This window comes from Gossypium hirsutum, chromosome A02 (genome assembly GCF_007990345.1).
Source record: "Gossypium hirsutum isolate 1008001.06 chromosome A02, Gossypium_hirsutum_v2.1, whole genome shotgun sequence".
NCBI lineage: Eukaryota > Viridiplantae > Streptophyta > Magnoliopsida > Malvales > Malvaceae > Gossypium > Gossypium hirsutum.
Window position 1 is genome coordinate 39265833 of NC_053425.1, and position 17589 is coordinate 39283421.

A 17589-nucleotide genomic window follows, 5' to 3' on the forward strand; every position below is an offset into this window, starting at 1 on the left:
GAAAATAGGCTCATCAAGCTTCGATTACCTAATTTATTCATTATTTAATTATATTTCCACTATTTTTAGTGATTTTTCAATCTCACAACACTGCTGCTATCAGCATCTGTTACTAAAGCAGACTATGCCTATTTCGTGATTTTTCCTTCATCTTTTTCCTTTTTAATTCCTTTCTTTAATTTATTTTATCTCCAATAACCCAATTTCTTATTATAATATCTAATTCAAACAAATATATTGCCCATCATCAATCTATCTTGGCCGGCCACTATAAGGGAATTGGGCAATTTGACATGCAAGTCCACCCTTGTGTTGACATGCACTAATAAGCCCTTTAAAATTAGCCTATCATATTTCACCATGTCTCATGTTGATCCCTATTTAATAATTCCTCATGCAATTGGCAAAATTAGGGAATGAAACTTCCACATATGCATGTACACACATAATAAGCATACAATATAACAATTAATTATTTTTATGACTCGGTTTTGTGGTCCCGAAACCACTTTCTGACTAGGGTCACATTAGGGCTGTCACAGGGGTATCGGTACTAAGTCCTTTAGGCCACTCGGTTAGGGTAGACAAACTGCATAGAGACGTGCCTTTAGAAACTTAGGGTAAAATATTCTGTGGAGACTTGATGGAGTTACCGTTCAAAGAATTTGAACTCATTCTAGGAATGGACTGGCTAGTTAAGCATAGGGCAACTCTGGACTGTGCAGCTAAGCAAATGGTGTTAAAGACCGCGCAGGGTGAGGAGGTTATGTCGATAGGTGAGCGAAGGGATTATTTGTCCAATGTGGTGTCGACATTGAGAGCCGAGAAGTGGATTCATAAGGGTTGTGAGGCTCATTTGGCATTTGTAAGTCAGTCAGAGACTGAGGGTCTGACGGTGGATAAAGTTAGAACCGTTAAGGAGTTCCAAGATGTTTTTCCAGAAAAGCTTCTAGGATTGCCTCCAAACCGAGAAGTCGAGTTTGGAATTGACTTGTTGCCTGGAACGGCACCAATGTCCATCGCACCATACAGGATGGCACCAAAGGAGTTAGTGGAGCTGAAAGCATAGATTCAAGAGTTGTTGGATAGAGGTTTTATTAGGCCGAGTGTGTCTTCGTGGGGAGCATCGGTGTTGTTTGTGAAAAAGTAGGATGGGACGATGCGGATGTTCATCGATTATCGACAGTTGAGCAAACTGATGATTAAGAATAAGTACCCTCTGCCAAGAATCGACGATCTGTTTGACCAACTTAGAGAAGCTTCGGTATTCTCCAAGATTGATCTTCGATCCGGATATCATCAGTTAAGGGTCAAGTAGGTAGATATTCATAAGATAGCATTCAGGACTCGGTATGGTCATTACGAGTTTTTGGTTATGCCATTTGGACTGACGAACACTCCTGGAGCATTCATGAATCTGATGAATCATGTATTCCAACCATTTTTGGATTGATTTGTAGTCGTTTTTATTGACGATATTCTGGTATATTCTGAAATCGAAGAGAAGCATGTTGAGCATCTCCGCATTGTGCTGCAAGTGTTGAGGGAGAAGGAACTTTATGCGAAATTCAGTAAGTGTGAATTCTGGTTGAGGGAGGTAGCCTTCTTAGGTCATGTTGTCTCTACTGAGAGGATCAAGGTGGACTTTCAAAAGATTGAAGCGATTCTGGAGTGGAAGCCACCTAGGTCGGTGTCAGAAATTTAGAGTTTCCTGGGTTTGGCAGGGTACTACAGAAGGTTTGTGGAAGGTTTTTTTGTGTTGGTAGCACCATTGACAAAGCTTATAAGGAAAGGAGCACCGTTTGATTGGACCGAGAAGTAGCAGGAAGCTTTTGAGAAATTGAAGGAAGTTCGGACTGAGGCACCTGTATTAATTCAGCCGGAGTCTAGGAAGGATTTTGTAACACCCCGTACCCGAGACCGTTGCCGGAGTCGGACACGAGGGGTTAACAGGCTTAATTCCCTTATTTTTACAGTCTATTTTAAAAAATTTCCAGACTAGCTGGCTAACTGCGTCACTGTCACCTTAAAAATCATACCTTGAGTTTCAAAACTCGAAAATCAGTTTCATAAATTTTCCCTGAAACTAGACTCATATATCCATCTAAAAATTTTTTTTCTATAATTTTTGGTCGGACCAATTAGTACAGTTTATTAGTTAAAGTCTCCCCTGTTTCAGGGTTCGACTGCTCTGACCTTCATGCATTACGACTTATATATCTCCCTGTACAGGGCTTCAATACTTATGCCGTTGTTTCTAAAGAAACTAGACTCGAAAAGGAATCTATACATATATGTCATGACTTCTAACTATCTCTGGTTAATTTATAATGAATTTCCTAAGTCCGAACAGGGAATCCAGAAACTGCTCTGGCCCTGTTTCACAAAAACTTTAAAATCTCATAAAATACTATTCATATGATCGTTTCATTACTTCCCTAAAAAAATAGATTCATCAAGGTTCAATTACATAATTTATTCACTATTTAATTCCATTCTTACTATTTTTAGTGATTTTTCAAATCCACACCACTGCTGCTGTCAGCATCTGTTTTTAAGGTAAACCTTACCTATTTCATGGTTTTCCATGAATCAACTAGAGTTTGTGATACATAGCATCAAAATAATCATAATTAACCATTCCCAATGGCTAATCATTACCAAACATTTCCATTCCTCTCAATGAACAACATACAAGACGATTATAATGCTATGCTCAAAGTGTATATAAGCCATTTTCGCATGGCTATCCAAATTTATACAAAACCAAAGGGTACATGACCAACAACAAAAAGGGTAGTCCTATACATGCCATTTTCAGAGTTCAACCAAAAGTGTACCAAAAGGGCTTTGATAGTGTGGACGACTTCGACTTCGACAATCCCGAGTCCGATAGCTGACGAACCAAAATCTATAAACCAGAGAATCAAAGAAACGGAGTAAGCATTTAATGCTTAGTAAGTTTTGAATAATGAAATTAGTTTCGGCTAAGGTATAACATTCATATGGCTAAATGGATAACTTCATATATGCACATTCTCATAAACATACTTACTTCACGCTTCAATCAATATTTTCATTCACAAGGTATCAAACCTAACTAAAGGCCGAAAATTCTTTAATCAATTGAACGAATGCTATTTAAAACGAATCGACTTTTCCGATGCATATACGAAACATACCTCATCGTTTGGATTTTATGAGCGTGTTAATTTGAAATTTACAGCAAGCTTGCTCACTTCCAAACCCAAGCATCTTCGGGATTTAGCCGAATATAACTACTTGCTCAAATGCCTTCGGGACTTAGCCCGGTTATAGTAACTCGCCCAAATGCCTTCGGGACTTAGCCCGGATATAGTAACTCGTACAAATGCCTTCGGGACTTAGCCCGGAATTAGTCACTAGCACAAATGCCTTCGGGACTTAGCCCGGTTATCATCCGAATATCCATGCACATATCAGTAAATCATGACACATCTATATTTCATTTTCATAACTAGAATTCAAACACAAGTCACTTATCAAGCATTATCATTTTCGGCTCAATAGCTACATACAAGAGCATGATATTGATTTGCTTAAAACATGATCTAATCGAATCATAATCTAAGTTCCATTACTCGAAAACTTACCTCGGATGTGGTCGAACGATTTCGGCGGCTATTCAATCACTTTTTCCTTTCCCTTATCCAACTTTGGTCCTCTAAGCTCTTGAGCTAATTCAAACAAATTTAACTTATTAAAGTCTCATTATGCCAGCTTATGGTCGAATATGACAATGAATTTGATAGGTCATATGGGCACCTTTAGCTCAAATACAAAATGGTCATACGCATTTTTAATCACATTAAGCAATTTAATACCATTAATCTAACATTTCCTCATGTGCAACTTTATGATCGAATACACATATCATTAACTCAATATCAATTAACTAAGCACTTAAACAAATTCTCTTTAACTATACACACATTCGGCAATGACAAAGACAATTTAGCCAACCTTAAATTCAACTTATAACAATATATATATACTCAATATTCAAAGCATTTAACATCACTTCACCATAATTTTTACATCATTGCCGAATGTTCCTTTGAACCATTTACCCTTACAAGGCATAAATTTCACCATCAAAACTAACAAGCTTATAATCCCATGACCGAAACCTCTAACAACACCAATTAAAAATACTTCATGGGTTTGAGGTAAAACCAAGAAAGAAACTCATAAATATCGAGATATAAGCACTAACATTGTTCATCTAGATTTAGCATGAAACAACATCCATCACCCTTATAATTACCATAGCCGAAAACCTTCCTCATTCCAAAATCCAAATCTCAACTTGGGTCACAAAAATAACTTGATATCTCATCAACACAACATCAACACCAAGCAAGAATGATACATCCATGGCCGAGTGTCATCTCCATCACATAGCAAGATTTAGACCATGGGCTAGGTAGAACTCAAGCTAACAACTAAAACATGCATGCATCTCATGGAACATCATCAAACATACCTCCTCCTAAACACCAACCAATCGAACATGAAGCAAGAAAACTCCTTTCTTCTTCCTTTGATTTTTTGGTCAAGAAGAACAAAGAGGATGAAGCCTTTTTTTCCTTTTTTTTTTCTTCTAGGTACGGCACAATGGAGGAACAACCACACACATTTTTTTGTTTCTCCTCCTACTAACACTAATATTTTATTGCCCATGTTCTTTATTTTATTATTCCTAACATAAAGCATTAACCCAACATGTTCATGACATGTTTTTTAGCCATAACATTTTGTCCACCCTCATGCTCATGGCCGGCCACTACTAATTAGGGGGGAAAAATTGACATGCAAGTCCACCCTTTTGATTACATGCACTAATAGATCCTTATAGATTAACCTATCACATTTCAAAAGTGTCACACATAAGTCTTATTGACTAAATTCACATGCAATTTACTAAATCGAAGCTTAAAACTTTCACACATTCATAATCACATATTTTAGACAATAAATATCATATTCAAATAATTTGGTGACTCGGTTTAGCGGTCCCGAAACTGCTTTCTGACTAGGGTCACTTTAGGGCTGTCACAGATTTTACCGTGTATAGTGACGCATCACATGTGGGTTTGGGTTGTGTGTTGATGCAAGAGGGTAAGGTGGTTACTTATGCATCGCGATAGCTTAAGCCTCACGAAGCGAACTATCCTACTCACGATTTAGAATTGGCAGCAGTAATCTTTACACTTAATATTTGGAGACACTACTTGTACGGAGAAAGGTGTGTCATATACATGGATCATAAGAGTCTCAAGTACTTGTTGACTCAGAAGGAGTTGAACCTTGTACTTGCTGAATCAGAAGGAGTTGAACCTTAAGCAACGGATATGGATAGAGTTGCTTAAGGATTATGACTGTTCGATTGAGTATCACCCAGGCAAGGCTAATGTGGTAGCCGATGCCCTAAGCCGTAGAGCTGTATATGATCTGAGAGTAATGTTTGCTCGTTTGAGTCTGTATGATGATGGCAGTCTGTTGGCTGAGTTGCAAGTAAAGCCAACCTGGGTGGACCAGATTAAGGAAAAGCAGTTGAGGGATGAGTCTTTGATTGCTCGATTCCAGTAAGTTAAGGAAGGGGAAACTTTTGAGTTTGGGTTGAATAGTGAAGGAGTTCTGTGTTTTTGAGGGAGAGTTTGCATTCCGAAGGACTCTGATTTAAGGCAGTCGATACTGAAAGAAGCCCATGGAGGACTTTGTGCTATGCATCCTGGAGGGAATAAGTTGTATCATGACTTGCGAGTATTGTATTGCTGGCTTGGGCTTAAATGAGAAGTAACAGAATTTGTGAGGAAATGTATGACATTCCAGCAAGTGAAAGCTGAGCATCAACTACCTTCCAGACTTTTGCAGCCAGTGAAGATACCACTTTGGAAGTGGGAGAGGGTAACCATGGACTTTGTGAGTGGGCTACCCTTGACACCGACGAAGAAGGACTCGGTTTGGGTGATTGTGGATAGGTTGACCAAATATGTTCATTTCATACCTGTCCGCACTGATTATTCACTTCAGAAGCTAGCAAAATTGTACGTGGCGGAGATTGTGCGACTTCATGAAGTCCCAGTTTCAATTATTTCTGATCGGGATCCTAGGTTCACATCTCGGTTCTAGCAAAAGTTGCATGAGGCATTGGGAACGCGATTGACCTTCAGCACGGCTTTTCATCCTCAGACTGATGGTCAGTCGGAATGGGTTATTTTGATTTTGGAAGACATGTTGAGGGGATGTGTTATTGACTTCCGAGGTAGTTGGGAAGATTACTTGTCGTTGGCAGAATTTGCGTATAACAACAATTATCAGGCGAGTATTCGAATGGCACCATATGAAGCGCTGTATGGACGTGGGTGTCATACACCTAGTTGTTGGACTGAATTGGAAGAACGACGGGTTCTTGGACCAGAGTTGATAGCGGATACTAAAGATAAAGTCAGAATAATCAGAGATGGGTTAAAAGAAGCATCTGATAGGAAAAGTCGAATGTAGATATGAAGCGTAAGGAGATTGAGTACTCTGTGGGTGATATGGTCTTCTTAAAGGTTTCACCTTGGAAGAAGATATTAAGGTTTTGTAAGAAGGGCAAGTTGAGTCCGCGGTTCATTGGGCCTTATCCGGTTCTTAAGCGAGTAGGTCTAGTGGCTTACCAATTGGAATTACCTCCGGAGTTAGACAAGATTCACAATGTTTTTCACGTCTTCATGTTAAGGCGTTATCGTTCTGACCCTACTCATGTCGTGCCAGTTGCAGAGATTGAAGTGCAGCCTGATTTGACTTTCGAGGAAGAGCCTGTGCAGATACTGGATCGTGATGTTAAGGTTCTAAGAAGGAAGTCAGTTCCATTGGTAAAGGTACTCTAGCGTAATCATGGTAGAGAGAAAGCTACTTGGGAGCCATAGGAGGCGATGCGAAAATAGTACCCTCATTTTCTTGAATCAGGTAAATTTCGATGACGAAATTTCTTTAAAGAGGGTAGAGTTGTAACGCCCCAATTTTCGGGATTTTTAGGATTTCTGTGATTTTTTTCAATGAACTTTAGAATTTCTGTGTTTTGACTATTTGATGTAGGTCTAAGTGTGTTAGTGGGCCTTTAGAAGGCCCAAGAGTAAATTTAGTTCGAGGCAATTTTTGAATTTTCAATCTTAGAGAGAGAAGGTTCTGGCGTTGTGGGCTTTTAAATTAAAGGGGGTAAAATAAGACACAAGAAGATCTGTGGTAAAGTGGCATGTGACGCCACATAGGTGTTTGGGAAGTGTCGTGTGGAGATTTAGGGGGAGCCAAGGTTCAAGCCGCAAGGTAAGTTAAATAGGGTATTTATTTTTGTGAACATGTAAGGTAGGTATTGAAACGTAGGTGGAACTCTGTTAGGAAGAGTTTGAGCTGTTCAGGGGATTGGGTAAGGGAGAGATAAGGGAGGAAATTTAGGAGCTGATCAAGGAGCTTGGTGTTGGCCGAATGTTGGACTCTTGAGGAGCAAGAGTTGGTCGGCTGAGGGTCTTTAGTATAGCCAAATTCGACTAGGTCAATTAGAGTGAGGAATTTCGACATTTGGACTTGTGGCCGCCGAATTCTTTTTGTATTCTCGAGACTGGGTTTTCTCTTTTTCTTTCTTTTGCTAGAAGCCGAAACCTACACCCTACACCTGTGCCAACTTCTCTTCTTCAAGAACCGAATTCTCTCATCTCCTCCCCTCTTCTTTTCACTTTTCTTTTCTTGTCGACTCTCATATTCTTTATCCCTATTTCCTCTCAAAACCAAGTACCTGCTGCCGATTACCCCTTGGCTGAACCTAAATCTTTCATATTCCTTCTCTTCATGTATTTCCCTCACATCTAGGAGGCTGAACCCTTTCCCTTTTTCTTTAAGAAGCCAAAACTTTCATACCTGTGGTGTAGGAAGATGAATCTTTGGCTACTTGAGCCTGTTTCTTCTAACTACGGTAGATCAGGATTAATATCATAGATAAGAACACTCTTTTGGGTAGAACAACGATTGGTAACTATTCGAACAACTTTCGCTAATTACTTATGTTTTAAGGAAAGCCGAAACCCCTTAAGGGTGGCTAACGTTGGGACTAAGGGCATTTTTTGCCTCTTTCTTTTGGTTTTATATGCGCTAGCATGGACAAGGGGGTGTACAGTGAAGGGCTTGAAGGCTAACTCAGTTGGACATCTAGATCTAGTCCATATTTTGGAAGAAAGGTAAGAACTTTAGGGTCTAAGGCTATGCTGGCCGAATATGGTAAGGGGACTAGTACGTTGTTTGTTTTTGATATGTAGACTGACGTTTTAGTAACTCAATTGTAGGCAACTCATGTATGGATCTCGCCAACGTTTCGTTACAGATCAGGTGTGTAAACGACACCCACTTATAGACTAGATCGGCAAAAGTCGAAAAGCCAAAATGCCGAAGAGCCGACATTTTGTGGACATGCGAGTGTGCGAGCGCTCGTGAGATGGTTTGTTTGTTAATCTTGGTAATCTCAAGCGGTAAGATTACAGAGTGCACAATTTTGTGCACTACGGTATATTTGGGCTTAATGGGCCGAAAACGGGTTAATGGGCCAACGGGCTCAATTCGGTAAAAACGCTCGGTAAGTATTTCTGTTAATACGTTAATGGCTGTAATATGCATGGAAACCCTAAAATAGTAAATTTACAAAAATACCCCTAAGTATGACAATTACCATATACCCCTAAGTATGACAATTACCATTATACCCCTAAGTATGCAAAATTACCACTATACCCCAAGGGTTAATTTTGTCTGAAATGCATCATAATCGGATTCTATATGTTGTATGCTATGGCATGTATATCTATTGCATGGGATATGGGTTATATTGATGGAGGAAGCGTTCTGGTGGCTATGCCACAATTATCTATTTCTGGTGGCTATGCCATAGATATCTATTCTGGTGGCTCTGTGACAGCCCTAAAGTGACCTTAGTCGGAAAGCGGTTTTGGGACCGCTAAACCGAGTCACCAAATTATTTGAATATGATAATTATTGTCTAAAATATGTGAATATGAATGTGTGAAAGTTTTAAGCTTTGATTTAGTTAATTGCATGTGAATTTAGTTAATAGGACTTATGTGTGACACTTTTGAAATGTGATAGGTTAATCTATAAGGATCTATTAGTGCATGTAATCAAAGGGGTGGACTTGCATGTCAATTTCCCCCATTTAATTAGTAGTGGCCGGCCATGACAAAGGGTGATGGGCAAAACATGTCATAAACATGTTGTGTTAATGATTTATGTTAGAAATGATAAAATAATAATGGTTAGTAGGATGATGAAAAAAAAAAGAAAAGGTTCTCATTTGTTTCTTCTTGACCGAAAAATCAAAAGAAGGAGGGGAAGAAAAGGTTGAGGAGGTTCGGCCATACTTGTATCTAGATTAAGCTCAAGAGCTTAGAGGACCAAAGTTGGACAAGGGAAAGGAAAAAGTGATCGAATAGCCGACGAAATCGTTCGACAACATCTGAGGTAAGTTTTCGAGTAATGAAACTTAGTTTACGATTTGATTAAGTCATGACGTATAGTCATGACAAAAATACGGTGATATAATGATTCTACTTGAATTATATGTTGAATTAATTAGTCTATACGTATGATGGGTAGCCATATGTGCATAGAGATCATGTCATAAAGCAAATCAAAATTGTGCTCTTTGTATGTGGCTATTGAGCCGAAATTAGTAAGTGTGATAAGTGTCTTGTGTTTGAGCTTTGGTAATGAAAATGAAATATGGATGTGTCATGATTATTGATATATGTGCATGGTTATTCGAATGATATCCGGGCTAAGTCCCAAAGGCTTTTATGCTAGTGACTATATCCGGACTAAGATCCGAAGGCATTTGTGTGAGTTGCTATATCCGGGCTAAGACCCGAAGGCATTTGTGCTAGCGATTATATCCGGGCTAAGTCCCGAAGGCATTTATGCTAGTGACCATATCCGGGCTAAGACCCGAAGCCCTTGTGCGAATGGTTATATCCGGCTAAATCCCGAAGATACTTGGGTTTGGGAATGAGCGATCTTGCTGTAATTATTTCAATTAATATGCTCGTAAAATCCCAACGATGAGGTATGTTTCGTATGTGCATTGAGATAATTGATTCCTTCTAAATAGTATTTGCTCAATCGACTAACAAGCTTCCAGCTTTTAGACAAGTTGATTCCTTACGTATGAATATAAAGGTTGGAAATGTGAAGTAGGTATGATTGTGAGAATATGTGTATATGAAATTATTTGTTTAGTCGTATGAATGCTATACTTCAGTTGTGCATGATTTCATTGCTCAGAACTTACTAAGCATTAAATGCTTACTCCGTTCTTTGAATCTCTGTTTTATAGATTTTGGTTCGTCGGTTACCGGACTCGGGATCGTCGAAGTCGAAGTCGTCCACACTATCAAAGCACTTTTTTAGGTACACTTTTGGTTGAACTCTGAAAATGGCATGTATAGGACTACCCTTTTTTGTTGTTGGTCACGTACCCTTTGGTTTTGTATAAATTTGGATAGCCATGCGAAAATGGCTTATATATACTTTGAGCATAGCATTATAATCATTTTGTATGTTGTTCATTGAGAGGTATGGAAATGTTGGTAACGATTAGCCATTGGAATGGTTAATCATGATCATTTTGGTGCTTTGTATGACAAATTCTAGTTGATTCATGGAAAACCATGAAATAGATAAAGTTTACCTTAAAAACAGATGCTGACAGTAGCAGTGGTGCGGATTTGAAAAATCACTAAAAATAGTAGGAATGGAGTTAAATAGTGAATAAATTATGTAACTGAACCTTGATGAATCCACTTTCATATGGAAGAAACGAAACGATCATATGAGTTGTATTTTAAGAGATATTTAAGTTTTCGTGGAACAGGGCCAGAGCGATTTCTGGATCCTCTGATCTGATTTTGGAAATTCACTATAAATTAACCAGAGATAATTAGAGGTCATGCCATATATGTATAGATTAATTTTTGAGTCTAGTTTCGTTAGAAACAAACGGAATAAGTAATGAAGCCCTGGACAGGAAGATATATAAGTCGAAATGCATGAAGGTCAGAGCAGTCGAACCCTGAAATAGGGGAGAATTTAACTAATAAACCGTACTAATTGGCTCAACCAAAAATTATACAAAAAAATTTGTAGATGGATATGTGAGTCTAGTTTCAGGTAAAATTTACGAAACTGCTTTCCGAGTTCTGGAACTCAAGATATGATTTTTAAGGTAACAGTGATGCAGTTAGCCAGCTTGTCTGGAATTTTTTAAAATGGACTGTGAAAATCAACGAAATAAGTCCGTAAATACCTCGTGTTCGACTCCGGCAATGGTCTCGGGTACGGGGTGTTACAATTTTATTGGTATCAGAGCACGGTTGAGTCGATTCTAAGACTACCGTAATACGTTTGGGTCTAGCTATACATGCCATTATGTGATTATTTGATAGTGTGGTGATTTCTGACAATTAAAAATGTGTTTATTTATAGTAATGGATCCCGATCCCAACCGAGCGGTAGCTGATGATCTTGAGAGTGTAGCATCTGCTCCCGCACAAGGGACAGCGCCGGCGGACTCTCAACCTATTGCTAGTAATCCGAATGATGAGGCTAGACAAGCTTTTTATAGCGTGATGAATGATTGGTTCAACCAATACATTGAACTAATACGGCTGTTCCACAACCTCCATTCCCGACTAATACCACCCCCGCACCTACAATATCTCCGGTAACTGACCAAATAAGGTCAAATAAGCCCCTAGTTGACAGAATCTGAAAACACGGGGCTACTGAATTTAAAGCTACAGACAGCGATGATGCCGAGCAAGCTGAATTTTGGTTGGACAACACTATTCGGGTACTCGATGAGCTATCTTGCACACCCGATGAGTGCCTAAAGTGTACTATCTCCTTGCTACGTGATTCTGCCTACTATTGGTGGAATATGTTGACTTCTGTTGTGCCCAGAGAGCAAGTAACTTGGGAGTTTTTCCAAACCGAGTTTCGAAAAAAGTATATCAGTCAGAGATTCATGGATCAAAAACGGAAGGAATTTCTTAAACTTAAACAAGGTTCCATGTTGGTTACCGACTATGAACGAAAGTTTGTAAGGCTTAGCTGGTACGCTCGAGAATGTATCTCTTCAGAAGCCGTGATGTGTAAACGTTTCGAGGATGGGCTGAATGATGATATAAAGCTGTATGTTGGCATTTTGGAAATCCGAGAATTTGTGGTACTGGTCGAGCGAGCTTGCAAAGCCGAGGAGCTCAGTATGGAGAAAAGAAAAGCTGAGGTGGGAGCAAAGGAGTTTCGTAAGAGGTCTTCGGGGAAGCCCTTCCAACAGTCATCGAAGAAATTTAGAGATGACTTAGGCCGGTCTAGAGACACTTCGGGTTTTTCTAGACGAGATCGCGGCCAACCCCCTGTGAGTGCACGAGTCACTTCGGTCGCCAGTGTTGGAAATGATCATCGAGACAGAACGGAGTGTCAGTATTGTGGTAAATGGCATTCGGGGAGTTGTAGATTCCATGACCGCTTCTGTTACAAGTGCGGGTCAGCTGACCACTTTATTAAAGATTGCCCGCGATTGTCTGAACAGAACGTAAATCAGAGCGGGAAACCTGGTGCTACTACTGCTCGGGGTAGACCATCTAGGAATACGGGCAATGCTAGTGGTGGTCAGAGAAGATCTAGAGATGCTACAACCAAATCTAAGGCTCGTGCTCCTGCTAGAGCTTATGCCATACGCGCACGCGAGGATGCTTCTTCGCCAGATGTTATTACCGGTACTTTTACTCTCTTTGATACTAATGTGATTGCTTTGATTGACCCTGGTTCTACTCATTCTTATATATGTGAAACCATAGCATCCAGTAAGACTCTACCTGTTGAGTCTACTGAGTTTGTAATTCGGGTGTCAAATCCTTTGGGTCGTTACGTGCTTGTCGACAAAGTGTGCAAGAAATGTCCCCTAGTAATCCGAGGTTCCTGTTTTCCGGCCGATTTGATGCTTTTACCGTTTGACGAATTTGATGTTATCCTCGGTATGGATTGGTTGACCGTACATGATGCAATTGTAAATTGAAAAAGAAAAACCATCGATTTAAGGTGTGTAAATAACAAGGTAATCCGAGTTGAGTCTACTGACTTGAATAGGTTGCCAGCTGTAATATCATCGATGTTGGCTCAGAAATATGTAAGAAAGGGGTGTGAAGCATACCTTGTGTATATACTTGATAATAAAGAGCCAGAAAGGAAACTTGAATCTATGCCGGTGGTTTGTGAATACCCGGATGTTTTTCCCGAAGAATTACCGGGTTTACCACCTGTTCGGGAGGTAGAGTTTGGCATCGAGCTTGTACCTGGGACTACACCGATTTCGATAGCTCCGTATCGTATGGCACCAAACGAGTTAAAATAGTTGAAAGCCCAGTTACAAGAGTTGACGGATAGGGGTTTCGCTCGACCAAGTTTCTCATCTTGGGGTGCACCAGTATTGTTTGTGAAAAGAAGGACGGAACCATGAGGTTGTGCATCGACTATCGTCAGCTGAATAAAGTGACAATAAAGAATAAATATCCGTTACCGCGTATTGATGATTTGTTTGATCAACTAAAGGGAGCCTCGGTGTTTCAAAGATAGATTTGAGATCGGGTTATTATCAGTTGCGAATTCGAGATTCGGACATACCCAAAACTGCTTTCAAAACGAGATACGGTCACTACAAATTCTTAGTGATGCCGTTTGGGCTCACTAATGCCCCCGTGGTATTTATGGATCTGATGAATCGAATCTTCAGACCGTATTTAGACCGGTTTGTAGTTGTGTTTATTGATGACATCTTGGTCTACTCAAGAGACGAAACCGAGCATGCTGAGCACCTGAGATTAGTGTTGCAGATTTTACGAGATAAGCAATTATATGCTAAGTTCAGTAAGTGTGAGTTCTAATTGAGAGAGGTGAGCTTCTTGGGTCATGTGGTATCCGCATCGGGTATTCGAGTTGATCCGAGCAAAATTTCAGCCATACTTGACTGGAAGCCTCTGAGAAATATTACTGAGGCTCGGAGCTTTTTGGGACTTACCGGTTACTACCGACGGTTTGTAAAAGGTTTCTCGATGATAGCCACGCCAATGACGAAACTATTTCAGAAAGATGTTAAGTTTGAATGGACGGAAAAGTGTCAAAAAAGTTTTGATCAACTGAAAACTTATTTGACTGAAGCTCCAATTCTAGTGCAGCCCGAATCAGGCAAGGAGTTTGTCATTTATAGTGATGCATCCCTACTCGGGTTGGGTTGCGTATTGATGCAAGAAGGTCGGGTTGTGGCCTATGCGTCAAGACAATTAAAGCCACATGAGAAAAATTATCCGACCCATGATCTCGAACTAGCTGCCATCGTATTCGCTTTGAAAATATGGCGACATTATTTATTTGGTGAGAAGTGCCATATATATTCGGATCACAAAAGTCTCAAATATTTGATGACTCAAAGAGACTTGAATCTGCGACAAAGGCGTTGGCTTGAGTTGTTGAAAGATTATGAGCTTGTCATTGATTATCACCCGGGAAAGGCTAATGTGGTTGCGGACGCCTTAAGCTGAAAATCACTGTTTGCTTTACGAGCGATGAATGTACACTTGTTTGTTCTACCCGACAATGTTTTAGTGGCTGAATTAAAGGCCAAACCATTGTTGATTCATCAAATTCGTGAAGCTCAGAAAGTCGATGATGAATTGGTTGCAAAACGGGCTGAATGTGTTTCGAATATGGAATCAGAGTTTCAAATTGATGATGACGATTGTTTGAGGTTCAGAAGTCATTTGTGTGTTCCAAGAAATTCAGAACTTATTTCGATGATTCTGAACGAAGCTCATTGTAGCCGAATGTCAATTCACCCGGGGAGTACAAAAATGTACAACAATCTGAGACGTCAGTTTTGGTGGCATGGTATGAAACGAGACATTTCCGATTTTGTTTTGAAGTGCTTAGTATGTCAGCAAGTGAAGGCGGAACATCAGGTGCCTACGGGTTTACTTCAGCCGATCATGATACCTGAATGGAAATGGGATCGAGTCACGATGGATTTTGTATCTAGGTTGCCACTGTCGGCAAGTAAGAAAGATGCGATTTGGGTTGTTGTTGATAGACTGACTAAGTCGGCTCACTTTATCCCCGTACGCACGGATTTTTCATTGGATAAACTAGCTGAATTGTATGTTTCTCAGATTGTAAGATTACACGGGGTACCTATTTCTATTGTGTCGGATAGAGATCCGTGATTCACCTTGCGATTTTGGAAGAAATTGCAAGAAGCTTTGGGTACCAAGTTGCATTTTAGCACCGCTTTTCATCCCCAAACCGATGGTCAATCCGAGCGGATAATTCAGATACTTGAGGATATGTTGAGATGTTGCATCCTCGAGTTTAGTGGTTCATGGGAGCGGTATTTACCTTTGATTGAATTCACTTACAACAATAGTTTTCAATCAAGTATTAAGATGGCACCTTACGAGGCTTTGTACCGTCGTAAATGCCGTACACCATTGTTTTGGACCGAGCTCGGTGAAGGAAAAATTTTCGAAATTGATTTGATTAAAGATGCTGAGCAGAAAGTAAAAGTAATCCGTGAAAGTCTGAAGGCAGCCACAGATCATCAAAAGTCGTATGCGGATTTGAAATGAAAGGACATTGAGTATCAGGTGGGAGATAAAAGTGTTTCTTAAAGTTTCACCTTGGAAAAAGATGCTCAGATTTGGGCGTAAGGGCAAATTGAGTCCGAGGTTCATCAGGCCATATGAAATATCCAAACGAGTCGGTCCAGTTGCGTATGGATTGATTTTGCCCCCTGAACTTGAAAGGATCCATAACGTTTTTCATGTTTCGATGCTTCGACATTACAGATCTAATCCTTCGCACATAATAAGTCCCTCCGAGGTTGAAAGTCAAGCCGATATGAGTTATGAAGAAGAACCAATTCGTATCCTAGCTCGTGAAGTAAAAGAGTTGTGAAACAAAAAGGTTCCTTTAGTAAAAGTGTTATGGCTCAAACACGGGATGGAAGAAGCTACTTGGGAACCCGAGAACTCTATGAAAGAATGATACCCAAACCTATTTACCGGTAAGATTTTCGGGGACGAAAATTTCTTAAAGTGGGGGAGAGTTGTGACAGCCCTAAAGTGACCTTAGTCGGAAAGCGGTTTCGGGACCGCTAAACTGAGTCACCAAATTATTTGAATATGATAATTATTGTCTAAAATATGTGAATATGAATGTGTGAAAGTTTTAAGCTTTGATTTAGTTAATTGCATGTGAATTTAGTTAATAGGACTTATGTGTGACACTTTTGAAATGTGATAGGTTAATCTATAAGGATCTCTTAGTGCATGTAATCAAAGGGGTGGACTTGCATATCAATTTCCCCCATTTAATTAGTAGTGGCCGGCCGTGACAAAGGGTGATGGGCAAAACATGTCATAAACATGTTGTGTTAATGGTTTATGTTAGAAATGATAAAATAATAATGGTTAGTAGGATGATGAAAAAAAAAAAAGGTTCTCATTTGTTTCTTCTTGACCGAAAAATCAAAGGAAGGAGGGGAAGAAAAGGTTGAGGAGGTTCGGCCATACTTGTATCTAGATTAAGCTCAAGAGCTTAGAGGACCAAAGTTGGACAAGGGAAAGGAAAAAGTGATCGAATAGCCGCCGAAATCATTCGACAACATCCGAGGTAAGTTTTCGAGTAATGAAACTTAGTTTACGATTTGATTAAGTCATGACGTATAGTCATGACAAAAATACGGTGATATAATGATTCTACTTGAATTATATGTTGAATTAATTAGTCTATACGTATGATGGGTAGCCATATGTGCATAGAGATCATGTCATAAAGCAAATCAAAATTGTGCTCTTTGTATGTGGCTATTGAGCCGAAATTAGTAAGTGTGATAAGTGTCTTGTGTTTGAGCTTTGGTAATGAAAATGAAATATGGATGTGTCATGATTATTGATATATGTGCATGGTTATTCGAATGATATCCGGGCTAAGTCCCGAAGGCTTTTATGCTAGTGACTATATCCGGACTAAGATCCGAAGGCATTTGTGCGACTTGCTATATCCGGGCTAAGACCCGAAGGCATTTGTGCTAGCGATTATATCCGGGCTAAGTCCCAAAGGCATTTATGCTAGTGACCATATCCGGGCTAAGACCCGAAGGCCTTGTGCGAGTGGTTATATCCGGCTAAATCCCGAAGATACTTGGGTTTGGGAATGAGCGATCTTGCTGTAATAATTTCAATTAATACGCTCGTAAAATCCCAACGATGAGGTATGTTTCGTATGTGCATTGAGATAATTGATTCCTTCTAAATAGTATTTGCTCAATCGACTAACAAGCTTCCAGCTTTTAGACAAGTTGATTCCTTACGTATGAATATAAAGGTTGGAAATGTGAAGTAGGTATGATTGTGAGAATATGTGTATATGAAATTATTTGTTTAGTCGTATGAA